This window comes from Microtus ochrogaster, chromosome X, assembly GCF_000317375.1.
Source record: "Microtus ochrogaster isolate Prairie Vole_2 chromosome X, MicOch1.0, whole genome shotgun sequence".
Lineage (NCBI taxonomy): Eukaryota > Metazoa > Chordata > Mammalia > Rodentia > Cricetidae > Microtus > Microtus ochrogaster.
The window spans coordinates 39,741,929-39,755,284 of record NC_022026.1 but is presented as its reverse complement, the minus strand read 5'-3'; the positions used below and the strand labels follow the sequence as shown (position 1 = coordinate 39,755,284).

The following is a 13,356-nucleotide window of genomic DNA, read 5'->3' as shown; positions in this document are numbered from 1 at the left end:
AGGTGAGGGCAAATTCGAAGTATCTGGATCCTTTTCAACCCTTGCCGTTTCTCTGGATCATTTTCAATGTGTGCAGTTCTTTAAAAGAGCGGAGAGGAAGGAGTGAGAAAGGGGGGAGGGAAGATAAAAATCGATCTGGTGAGCATTTATGGACGTTTATTTTCCTCACTCATCCAGGAAAAGTAATTTCCTCACATTATAACTTTGTCTAGTTACTGCACAAACAAAAGACCAGAAGGAAGAATGTCTGCAGAGAATGTGGGATTGTAGAGGACATGTGACCTCCTGGGTAAATGATATTCGGCTTACTGGTGAACTATCATGTTCCAACAGTCTCACGTTTCATGAGAGCGTTCCTGACAGTATAAGCTTCTTTTATTTTGTGACTTTACAGGCAAGACTGTCTGAACTTTACTTCCTTCTAGTAGGAAAGTATCCAAACTCCAGCTTGGGGGATAGTAATTAATATGGTTACATGGTAACTTAAAAAAAAATCACTCTCTAAATAAGGTTAGAAATCACCAGGGAAGAAATAAAAACAAAATCAGCTCCTGTTGTCTGTTCAACTTCAGTTGACGGTGGGCCTAATTACTGCAAACTAAGCTGAGAGAGGTTGAGTGAGGTATTATATTCATCAGCTAATTTTAGATCACAAGACACTAATTAAAAGGAAAGGAAGTATAATTTAAAAGCGCTAAGTAAATATATACTGAAGTCCTTCCTTCCAGGAAAAACATAGCAACTTGTTGAGTAAACAAAATGAATCAGATGGTGCAGAGAGTATTATTGCTCAGAGAATATCATCACCTTTAACAAATGGTTCCTTTCCCTTCTCCTCATACTAATGAGCACTTGTATTTACTTGGGCTACATGGTTGCTTTTGCGACTATGAGGATTAAGAAACCACATCTGGGATTCCACCTTGTGATTTCTTGACACACTGAGGCAAATCAGCAGGCTAAAGTGAATCTCTGCTTCTAAATGTCAGTGGGGAAACAAATGCAGTACCTGCACAGCATGCCTCCCTTCAAATGTCCAAGGAGTGAGGGGTGGTAGGTGATCCATCTTTTCATCTCATAGAGGATGCTTGCCACAAAAATTTAGGTATCACAGGCAAGAGAAGCTAGACACCATTACATTCCACTGCACTGTAGAGCGGTGACAGAGAAAAGTATCATTAAAGTGGATAACAGGGATAGGAATGTGCATGAAATTACGACTAAGTCAGTCTTTCAAAATTCCAGATGGTTGTCAGTATATAAAATCCAAGGTGATCTCCTTTGAACCTTTCTTGTCCTTGGGAGGTAAAGAACTTTGGGATGACTGAATAGAGACCTTTGATCTTTCTTTCTTTCTTTCTTGATCTTTACCATGAAAATGTTCTTTTTATTGGATTAAGGATTGTTTGTTAGAACAATATCGTCATAATGAGGTTGCGTATTCAACAGCTCCCAGGCTTGCTATTTACATTTGATAATCAGGTTCTGCTCATTTTCTGTGTGCTGTCACAGCACAGTTATTATTTATGTAACAGCTTCAAATTTATGAGGAGATATCGCAATAGCCCTTTCTGTGTTGAAAATACAAATCTTCAGTCCGGTTCATTTGTCTAATCAAGCCAAAGAATTAACAGTCATTGATATTGCCACAGGGAGGGTCTGACAATTAACCAGGTTGCATATTTTATTTTCTAATTTCAGAAATATAGGAATATAAACAACATCCCATGCATGAGAACACATGTGCAGCTGTTCAACAAAATATATTCATGAACAATTATTTACAGTTATTCCATGAAATGTGCTTTTAAGCGTTTGCGTGGAAAACATAGCAACAGAGCATGTTTGTTCAGAAACATGCCATTCATGTTAGAATAAAATATCATAAGCACATAGGACATTTGCGAGGTGAGGAGATTTAAGTCACCACAAATTGATGAACACATGTACTTTCTTGTGTTGTTGAAAACCTAGTATAATACTAATGCTTATTTTTTTAAAAAAAAAGAATACATAATGAACAGACCCAAACCAAGGAATTGTGTGTTTTTATTAGTTATCACAGTGATCTGAAAAGGTAAATTGGTGCTTTGCGGGATTTCATATTGATATATATTTGTACTGATATGATTATGAAGAATAATAGTTTCCTTTAAAATGCACATTTGGGGGAGCATTTTTTAATTACATCAAATTTCAGTGTGAATGATGTATGGTTCTGTAAAAAAATAAAATATAGCTGGGCATGGTTGTGCATGCCTTTAATTCCAGTATTCAGGAGGCAGAGGCATGGAGGCAGGTGGATATCTATGAGTTCAAGGCCTGCTTGGTTTTCATAGTGACCTCCAGGCCAGAAAAGGCTTTATACATGGCGATTTTAAAACATCATTTTAATTGAATTTTAAGAAACCCTCCAGTCCTACAAACTCTGGTTAAAGACTCGACCTGTGAACCACATAACTGACATATAAGAGAGTTTAATAATATTCTCTAGAATTTCCAAGAAATTACAATGTAATAATTCCTCTCATACTATGCTCGCATACCATATTGGGCCTCTTGTCTCTTTACTCGAGTTGCACCTATAAAATTTGCCAACATAGAAAAACTGACCTTTCATTGTCTTTCACTCCTCCCTTGAAACGAGCTAAAACTGAAGTTCAAAACTGTTTTAGCTATGCTTTCTTTAAAGGCTGACTGTCAGAGTTTCTTCACGCAAAATAGCTTTCAACAAACCAACCCACTGAGATTTTCAAATTATTCCTCCAACAGTTTCAGTTAAAACTCAGATTTCTTTATGTAGCCCTTTACATATGGAAACAGAGGTAGGAGATTTTGCTCCTAGTTTATTTTATTTTATTGAGATAAGATCTCACTATATTGCCTTGACTTGTATGATACTCATTATATAACCCAGGTTGGCCTTGAATTTTCGGTAGTTTTCTTGCCTCAGCAATATAAGTGTATACTATCATACCCAGATGAGGTTCTATAGTATTGAAAATCTTTCCCAATTGACAATAATGGCATGAGAAGATACTGAGCTAGAGATTCTTTTCTTTTTCTTTTTTTTTCATAGAATTTCTTTATTGTGTTTCTACTATAAAAATAGAAATAGGACTGGGCCTGGTTGCATAGGTCTATAATCCTAGTTACTCTAGAGGCTGAGGCAGGAAGATAGTAAGAGTTCAGGGCCAGCTGGGCAACATAACGTGTGACACCCTCTTTTAAAATAAAAAGTAAAAGAAAGGACTGGAGCTACTGTTCAGTGTGAGAGAGCTTGCCTAAAATGTGAGATGCTCTGGACTCAAATGCCAGTACCACCCCAAATCCTAATTACTTACGCAAGAACTAGGCCAGTGTGTGTGTGTGTGTGTGTGTGTGTGTGTGTGTGTGTGTGTGTGTGTGTGTCTGTGTGATATAGACAAACATTGTGTATCTGTATGCATATATGCATTGCTTGTGTTAATATTAGATTCTTCATAATTCTGAATTATATGTAGCTACGTTGATGTTTCCAGTATTCCTTTTATGGCAGACAATGAATACCAACAACTATAACAGTATTATCTATGTTCTTAGAATCTTAATAGTTTAACTATTCTATTACCCTAAGTGTTTTTTTTAACTATTCCTCCTATTACCTTAAATATTTTAATGACATATTGAATATTTGATGGATTAATAGAAGTAATTACTAGATCTTTTTGGGTCATTGAAGTTCCAAACATATGCATATAAAAATTTTTTCATTTAAATGTATAAGGTCTTATTTATGTACACAACATTGCTTATTAAGCATTAGAATTTTTGTTATTTTATCTTAAATTTCCTATAGTCTCATCAATTGGTCTTGTCTGCATTTAAACTTTCCACTAAAAAGAGTGAACTCTTTAAGATCTTTTCATACGGTGTCATTTTTCTTGTGTTAAGACTTTTGAAGCTATGTTATTGATAACATACAAGACTATATACCTTTTTGAGAGGTAATAAGTTAATTCTATTTACTAACTGAAGATAATATGTACTGAAATAGTCACCATCTTCGTGGAGCCAACAGCCTAGTAGGGAATTCTAACAGCCAAATATGTTTTCTATTGCTGGTGGAGGAAGTCATGTTGTGTCCAAAGCAAGGACACAAATACCAGTTTGAGAGATGGAGAAATTCTTCCCAGAAAAGAAAATCTCCACATTACCACTTCCAGGTGTTGTATTAGACTTTAAACAATGTCAAGTTTAATAGATACCTCTAAAACTCCTGCTATCCACCATTCAAATTTAACCTTTAATCACATACTACATCCTTTTTGTAATCCTATACAGCTTTATCAAGCAGGTCACAAGTATGTTAGCTTAGATTTTAATTTGAAATATATACAGGGTGTATGATGATTCACCACATGGTATTTTAAAAAGTGAGTTATGTATTTTCTAAAGTGTTTTGGTTATGTGTGTATGTGTGTGGGGGGTGTCTTAACAGTTCCAAACATCTCCATCAAAAGCAGTTTTTGTTTGTGCTTATTTCATAGTAACATTTTCTTTCTTTCTTTCTTTTTTTTTTTTTGAGACAGGGTTTCTCTGTAGCTTTTGGTTCCTGTCCTGAAACTAGCTCTTGTAGACCAGGCTGGCCTCGAACTCACAGAGATCTGCCTGCCTCTGCCTCCCGAGTGCTGGGATTAAAGGTGTGCGCCACCACCACCCGGCTCATAGTAACATTTTCATAGCCTATAATGTGAATATATTTTTAAATATTCCCATGTGGTGAAAATAAGGTCTTGAAATATTTATAAAATACACAGAAATTGACAGAATGGGAAGAAAGCATCTCCAGGGACCTACTGTTATGGTGAAGTTCAAAGCCACTTCCCCTCCCTCCTCCTTTCTACCTGTCTACTCTCTCATGACTCCCCCCATCCTTCACTTGCAGGGAGAAAATTATTATTGCCTGATGATTTATTATAATCGGGAACATTTTTTTTGTAAGCTCTGGGAGTTTGGAAAGTGCACAGACAAGTACACGAGGTACCTCTGAGTCATGGGACTGTGTAAACAAGTGTAATAGTTTGGAACATTACTTAATGTTCCTGTGCCCCATTTTACTTGTCTATAAAACAAGGCTAGTAATGTACTGTGCTTGCTTTTACAGAAACATGGGAGAACAAAATAAAGTGTCTCATGTAACCTCTTAGTATTGTGCCTGAGCCAGAGGAAGCTTGCAATATTAGAACTACTGTTAGAAACCAGAAGGCAGAGTGTAATGGCTAAGTGTGAGGGCTTTGGCATTGCACTGGCTGCCTAATATTATTTTTGCTATTGCTCGCCATGTTTATGTGTGAGATAAGAGTGCATGTTGTTCCTTTAATGTATTTTGTTTTATTTCGAAAGTGCCTAGCCACAGGTTTAGGCATGCCAATTATAAACACTTGTTGAATGACATGTGCAGAACTGATTGATAGGTTAGACAAGTGTTTTGGGATTCAGAGGAGGAAGAGATGGTTCTGGTGTTGAGTCGACAATAAACCTTGCTTCAGGGTGGTGGGATTTATGCTGTGTTGACAGATCAGTGTATTATGCATCAAAGCAGCTGAGTAAAGCTTCTGCGCATGCACTGGGCCAGCATAGACCTGTCTGTAGCAATAGATAAGATAGCTTAGGACCCTGGACAATGCTGGCTAGCATTGGAAGTGCTGAATAAAGGGCCAGCAGAGATAATATCAAAAGAGGTATCTTTAAGGAAGATTTTGAAAGTCTTTGAATGTAAGGTGAAGATGTTTGTACTCCTGCCTATAAGATAACAGTAAAACAATTTTCTTTCGAAGGGAGGGTGATACAAAGTATGTTTTATGGAAGAAAGGTCAATTGAGAATAGCAGATACGGGCAGTACTGTCATGTTCCCAGGGGAAAGGAAAGCATGAGGAGGCAATTGCATTGGTTTTTATCGTATGGTCTGTTTCAAGCGACACAGTGCGCCCCAGTTCAAAACACAGGTCACATTCAAAGTCTTGCCCCCAAACTAAGAAGCAGCAAGAGGTGTTACTAATTGCCTATTGGCTTCTGGATCCAGGTGTAAGTGTAATCCTGCAGTCCTGGTACCACTAGATAGCATAAAGACTGCATATGACTGTCTCTTCTGGCGTTGGATTCACTCCAAGGAGAGTGCAATCAAAGCACTGCACCTCTTGCAGTGGCCTTTTAGAGGACCTCGGACTTCACGCTGTTTCTTCCGCATTGTGTAGTTGTGGTAACTTAGACTGGAAGTAGTATACAGAGTTGCTGGCCCCCAATCACCTAGACATACAGATCCCAGTTCCCCAGTGCCCAGTTTGTTCTTTCTCTTTCAGCCTAACAGGACCAACAAAGGCAGCATTATTGTTAAATGAGCTAGTCATTTTTTGAGGTTTTGAGAAATATATGCAGCAATTTTACAGTGACTTTTAAACACACACCTGGCCTGGCTGTAAGCCACTATCCCAAAGGAGGAGGATGCCTTCCCACGGGCTCTGCAAATTGCTGTAGAGATATGGCTTTGGAATGATGCCTCTAGAGCCATCAAGGAAGCTGTCTTAAAGAGTTCCCCTGCCAACATTTCCATAGACAGATTATCTTGAAGAGTCAGACCTCATACCCAGAGCTGGGATCATATGAGTGCATGTTCCCTGCTACCCGAGGCCACTGAAGAGAAAGACAAATCATGCTAGTTTAAAATTGGGATTTGTTTTCCCGAGGGCCTCAAAAACAAACAAAAAACACAGATTTGCTTTATGATCTGAAATTTTAAACACAATGCCTAAGTCTTCTGTGTAGCCATTGGGCATTTATTATTCTTAAACTGGGGAAAACATTTTTTTTTTTTTGCTTCTCATCAAAACCAAAAATGCTTGTAAAGTCCAAGAGTGGGCTGCAGTAAGCACTGAATGAGCAACAGGTGTTCTTTTGTCTCTGCTTTCCTGGTACAGTCAAGGCTTCATCTGAATAAGCCAATCTTGGACGTTTGCACTGTATCCTGCATTACTCAGTGCTTACAGGGTTGAGTTGGGTTTCTGGCTCCCAGTGTGGAATACTTTGGATAACCATTGCAGATTTCTAAACATAGTGGAAATTTTGATTTGTCTTTTGTTCTGTACCGAGCAGCAAAGTGGTAAAGCTGACGTTTTAGAAGCAGCGAATGGTCCAGTGGAATGAATGACTTGAGAAACAAGGCCGTGGTAAAGATCACAGGCAGGTGCTGCTTATTCAAGCTTCTGGTTGAGTTGTTGAGTCGCCAAGGAAAGAGAAACTGGCTTTTGGCTTTACACCGTGGCTGTTACATTTTGGCAAGCCTTAAGTAGGTAAGGACAAGATTTGTAACAAGACGCACAGGTAGCTTGTACCAGTCCCAACTCAGTGGTACTGTCCAGTTGATTTTGGTATGTGAGCAAGAGAAGGATTCCTGGGCTGTGTCACATCAGCTGTTTCCCTTACAGTGGGAAACAGGAGGTTCTGGCTACTGGCTAGTGCCCCAGAGGAAGACAGCCCTGGAGTGAAAGACTTCAAAAAGAGTGGTGGCTTCCGTGTACCACCCGTGGCCCTGGGTGTACTTTTGTCAGACAGATTCCCAGAGAATGAATAGAGCAGCAGTGGTGTCACCTTCCTCCACCCTTACATTTCTGCTTTTTGTTGGCTATATCAAGAAAATATTGGTCAGGATTAGACTAGGTTTCCTATTTCTGCAAGCGTATGAAACTCATTGAAAGCATCTATCCATTCTGTGCCTTTACAAATACAAATGTTGTTTTCCTTATCTGTTTTATCAAATCCTTTTTTTTTTTTACAAAAGCAAATAAACCTTTCTCACTCACCCAAGGAGAATTTCTATGTAGTCAATATAAGATAAGAATGGGTAAATTCCGGGAATGCAGAAATGAATAACGAAAATAAAACACTGCTTCCAGTGTCTAGAAGTAAAGATCACATGGCATAAGAGTACATAAAAGAACCATGGAAAGCGTTCCATGGAGGTCAATCTGAGAAATAGTTTTCAATGTGAGTAATTACTGAAGATCGCTGACTTCAGAGTTTGATATTTGGAAACGGCATAATTCCAGTAGCTGAAGTGAAACCACATTGCTGTCGAAATTCTCAGAAAGGACATTGACATTCCTTGCTTTGGAGTTGCCCATTAGGACTCAGTATGAGGACTCTGACGCATGCCTTTTTATTAAAGGTTTGCTGTTCATAGGCTGGACAGTCATCTCCTCTTACATGCTTTCCTCAGAGGCCCGATATCCTTCCTGACAAGGGAAATAGATCAGATAAATAGCCAGGCTCTGAAGCGGTTGCTATGATTTCTACATTGAGAGGACCACCTCTAGGAAGAGAGAGCTGAGAGAACAACTCACTGAAGTGCTATTGTGTTCTTTTGGCCAGCTGGGGGGCTTGCTTTACCTGTTATGGGATTCTCACAAATTGGGCTTTACAACAAATATCCTGACCTGGTTGAGAGTTCTCATTTCCCTCTCTTTTGCCCCTTTATATTGATATACAAAATTCAGTTGCTTTTGGTTGGCGGGGTCAATATCTAGGCCTCGACAAAAAGGGTCAGACTTCCATTTCAGACTGAGTATGGCCTGCTGCTTCTGGAAGCTTTATAGGCCCTAGGAAAGAAGAGGTTCTAGGGCATGTTGGTGTCTCAGGATTTTGAAGCTGAGCGGCACAGGGTCTCAGCAAACAAAGTTCTCACTGACTTGTTCGCTGCTCAGCTTTTTAGGCAAAGCAGATGCGGGAGCTCTTTTCTTCTGAGGATTCATCCAGATATCTGAAAAAAGGCTAATATGCCTGGGTGGGATGGAAGCTGGGTTGTCTTTCAGGAAACTGCTTTAAGCTCCTTTGAGATAAGTCTCAAGGATATTTGTTGGTCTAAAACCAAGAATGCACTATCTCCAGGCGCTTGTATTAAGAAGTATGGCATTTGTAATTCTCCTGAGTTTGCAAAGCACATTTTCCAATATTATTTGAGCCTTGGAGAAAAATATACTGCCTGCAAAAAGTAAATTACTTGCCTGTTAGTGATCAAGAGAGTGTTAAATGAGAAAATATAGGTCCAAGCGTCTTGTTCAACATCTAGTGCACAGGAGCAGCTTAGCATATTGGAATCATCTTAATATTGCAAAGCACAAGGCCATGGCAAATTGCAAATTTAAAAGCATATCAGTGAGGATTTAGAGTGTAGCTCAGTGGTAGGGTACCTTCCTAGTGTGAACAAGGCTATAGGTCAATCCCCAGCATGCTTTCTCTCTCTCTCTCTCTCTCTCTCTCTCTCTCTCTCTCTCACACACACACACACACACACACACACTCCCCACCCACAGTATATCTACATTTTGAGGACTTGAAGTTTAAGGACACAGGCCTTGAAGTCCAATCTTGTCCTTAACTAATCCCCAGCACCACCAAAGCAGAAAGAACCATGATCCAAATGTGGCACATTTAAAAACTTAGCAAGAAAGAAAGACAAACAGTAATTTTTGCCCCACTTTTATCATCTCTGTTCCATAAGAAGAGCAACTAATTCCCTTTGCTGTGGGGAATAGGATTGAAGAGGGTCTATATTCCATAGTAATATATATAAAAAAAGCAAAACTACAAGCTCAAACAGGTAAATCTCTGTGGAATCATTTTTATCTACATGTAGAAATATATATACTCAGCAGATCTTCCATAGCAAAGTATGGAATAAATGAATCTGAAGATCCTTAAATTCAGTTCATCATTTGGGACATGATTTTGCCTTGCCTACAAATGTGAATTTCGAAGCTGGGTATATGTATTAGCTAATAAAGAGTTTGCTAGGCAAGTGTGAGGACCTGTGTTTGACCCTACAATCTATGTTTGGGGAAAACAGCCAGGCATGGTGGCACACCCTATGCACAGGAAGCCCTGGAGGGCTTCTTGTTCCAATCCATGTTGTGATTCATCAGCTCTGAGGCCGACTGAAAAACTCTGATTTTTAACGTGTGCGCTGATGTCGCCATTTTAGAGTTCTGTGAAATTAAGGATTAAAAGGCAAGCTAAACCCCTCTAAGACTGGTTTCCTCATCTGTAAAAACCCTGTAATGCTTGACCCAGGAGATCATTGAACAAAAGATATACAGCACTCCCTCTTCCAGTTTTGATTGGTATTTTCTAAACATTTGCATCTTTCCTTCCTTCTTGCAGATTTTAAGCTTTTTCTATAGTTCTACAGACAAAAATACAATATTATTAAAAGCTGGACTGTATAGTTTACATAAACAAAAGTTAATAATTTCCCTACTAAATCCTTCCGCCTCTTCCTGTAGTAACTCTTGATTTTTGTTAAAGGAACGAATGGAGGTTCACGGTGGAGCACTATAGCTTAGCTTTGGACACAGTTTTCTTATCTTCATCATCATGTGGTTTCTTTTCCACCCCTTCACAGTGATCCACATTTGCCTATTATTTTATGAACATTCCTAAATCCAAGTCTTCCCTTTCCAAATAGTTTTCAGTTCCTCAAGTCCAATGCATATATCTTACAGTTACTTTATATCTGATTATTCACTTTTCAACAACTGGAACATTAAAAAATCTACAAGGCATTTTATCAGCAATGAATATTTGTAGAAACAAGTGGAAAAGGCTGTAACAATTTAGCCAGATTATAGTCTCTAGTGTGTAGGCAGAATTCATCTAACAGATAGAAAAAGATAACCACAGCCCGCGATTCTCTTAAATTTCAAATGCATAAACAACCAAAATATTCTTTTTCAGGCCTTGGTATTTCTTTCTAAATCTACACATTCCCTCCCATTATTTCTTTCTAGAAAGTTCCTCAGAATGTGGAGTTTAGCTTAGTATTAGAGCTCTTACTTGGCACATGCAAGACCCTGGGTTCCATTCGTAACACCAAAGGAAAAACATATAAAAAGAAAATCTTACTATGATATCATTTGTACTGATCTCAGTGGTCCAGGCCTGTCCCTGCTACTCAGGAGATTTAGGCAGTAAGAGTCCAATTTCAAGGCCTGGCTGGGATACAGAATGGGTACAAGGCTAGCTTAGGCTGTGCACTAATGTCCTCTCTGAAAATAAAAATGTTAAAAATTGTTGGAATGCATGCATTTGAGAAGGCCTGGATTTCACCTTAGTAGTGCCAGAAAAGTACTAATAGGTATAATGTCGGTTCTAGGACAAGAAAGGAAGGCAAACAGTGGGTTGGAGTTGTAGCTCCTTCTATGCAAAGGGCCCTGGGTTCAGTTTCTGTTATTACAAACGACCGTTAGGTCAGACAGAAAAAAAAGGAGCATAATAAAATACCATCATATAAATAGCACATTGATACTGTATGTGTCTATTTCATCTTTTTTACTCAGGGTAAATTATATTTAGTTCACCTTGAGACACAATAGTGTGAAATCATGAGGCCTATTGGGAAAACTTATAACGCCTTGTTTTACTTCTTCAGCTCAGGAAAGAATGTGGGTGCCGCCAGATATTGAGGCCAGAGACACTATTCAACATCCTAAATGCACTGGCTAGGTCTCACAGTGAAAATCATGTGGCCCTAGATGTCAAGGATGCAGAAGCATGGGTTTCTTTGCCAAAAATGCAACGATCAGTTTCAGTCTCAGAATCATTTACTTGTTCCCGTAACTTCGATAGCCAAGCCTAGTGTAAGCTGAAGAGCCCAGACTTGGCTCTTCTTGAAGAGACAGTCCCTTACTATTCATTCACTGCCATCTATAGTCATCCTGAAAACCAGGCTGACAGCCTTAAAGCCATCTCAAATCTCAGAGCACAGCCAGCTCTCTTCATTCTGTGTACTCCCGCCTTTTCTAAGCAGTCTGCGCCTGTACATGCCGTCTTTCAGGTTCTTGCAGCAATATTTAAACCTCTAAAGGCTTAGGAAATATTCTTTAATCCCTTCCCCAAACATGATTTAGGTGCTCGTGATATTATCTACTATCCCCCAGACTTCCTAGTGTTTTGCAGCTTGTTCTCAAGACGGCCTTCCAGGTGTAGCTGTTCGTGGCAGAGACAGAGCCTGGGGCTTTCCTCCAAGTGGGGAGTCTCTAGCGAATGGGTTGCCAACTGAGATTGTCACTGAAACAGCTTATATTTGATGTGTAATCATTTTCATTGTGACATATTTAAGGTGAGTTACTTCCATAGATCAAACGTTAACTCATTAAGCCTGTTAGTCTAATTTAAGTCTCTTCCAAAGAAACCATTTATATTTATATAGCACCATATCTTGATCCATGAAAATCCACAGATTCTCAAATCTTCAAGTCCAGGAGTTGGAAGGTTGTAAATCAAATGGAAGTCTTCAGTGCCAAGGCTGAATTTATTTAGGCATGATTTCCAAGTGTTTGTTCCTGTTGGCAGAGCTTACTTACTTCACAAGTAGTTCATGCTTGAAAGCACTGAACTCCAAAGGCCTTAGCAACGGGCTGCTCTCTGAATTCCCCAAGTTGATTACCTCAGGCAAGAGCCTCTCCTGATGGAACAAGAGACCGTGCAGTATAAGTCTGGGAACTTCCTCTAAGCCCAGTGGCCCCCAGGGATTCTGATATCAGCTTGGTGGAACAACCTTAGCTAGATTCAGTCCCTCAAGTGAGGAGTGGAGAAAGGGAGGCCTAGATTAGCTCCTAACGACTGAAGTCAACACACATAGAAAATGAACAGTTGCTTTTCCTAGGTCATATGATTTCTGTCAGAATTGTTCAATTCCACTGTAATGCAAAAGCAGCTATAGACACACTACATATTGGCTTGATTCCAACCACAACTGTAAAAACAGGTGGTCAGCCAGATTTGACCCAGGAGCCAGAGCTTGCCAGCCCATAGCTCAGATTTCCCAATTGCTTAGTAGATGTCCATATGCTAAGCAATAGACATACCTACCTTGAACAAATGGTGGTTTTCCATTGTAATCAGTTTTCATTTTGGAAGGGCATCTATAGCTTGAGTTCGGGAGAATTTTAATTCATGCCATTATGTAAATGAGGCAGTTATCTTCTGGAATGTGTATGTTCTCACAGTCTAGAGCACAGAAAAATTTCATTTACTGTGCCTTAGTCACAGCTCTACCTTTTAAATGTATTGACTAAATTTTAAATTGTACTCAGTGTTTCTAATAGAGTAAGTTGGGAGTATTCCTGTCAAAGACAGGTTTTCAGCCAGAAAGTCAGAACTGAAATGATATGGCTAGATGGCAAAGCAAAACAAAAACAAAACAAAACAAAACAAAACAAAAAAACAAAAAAACCTTTCTTTCTTTCTTTTCCTTCCTTTCTTCCTTCCTTTCTTTTTTTTGCTTTCACTTGTTTTTCTAGATAAGGTTTTCCTGTGTAGCC

At 39.1% G+C, this 13,356-nt stretch overlaps 1 protein-coding gene across 1 annotated transcript in view; it reads left to right on the top strand.

The window, feature by feature from the left end:
* Positions 1-13,356, top strand: part of Mid1 (midline 1) — a 164,950-nt gene that overhangs the window by 55,389 nt on the left and 96,205 nt on the right. The window lies entirely within an intron of this gene.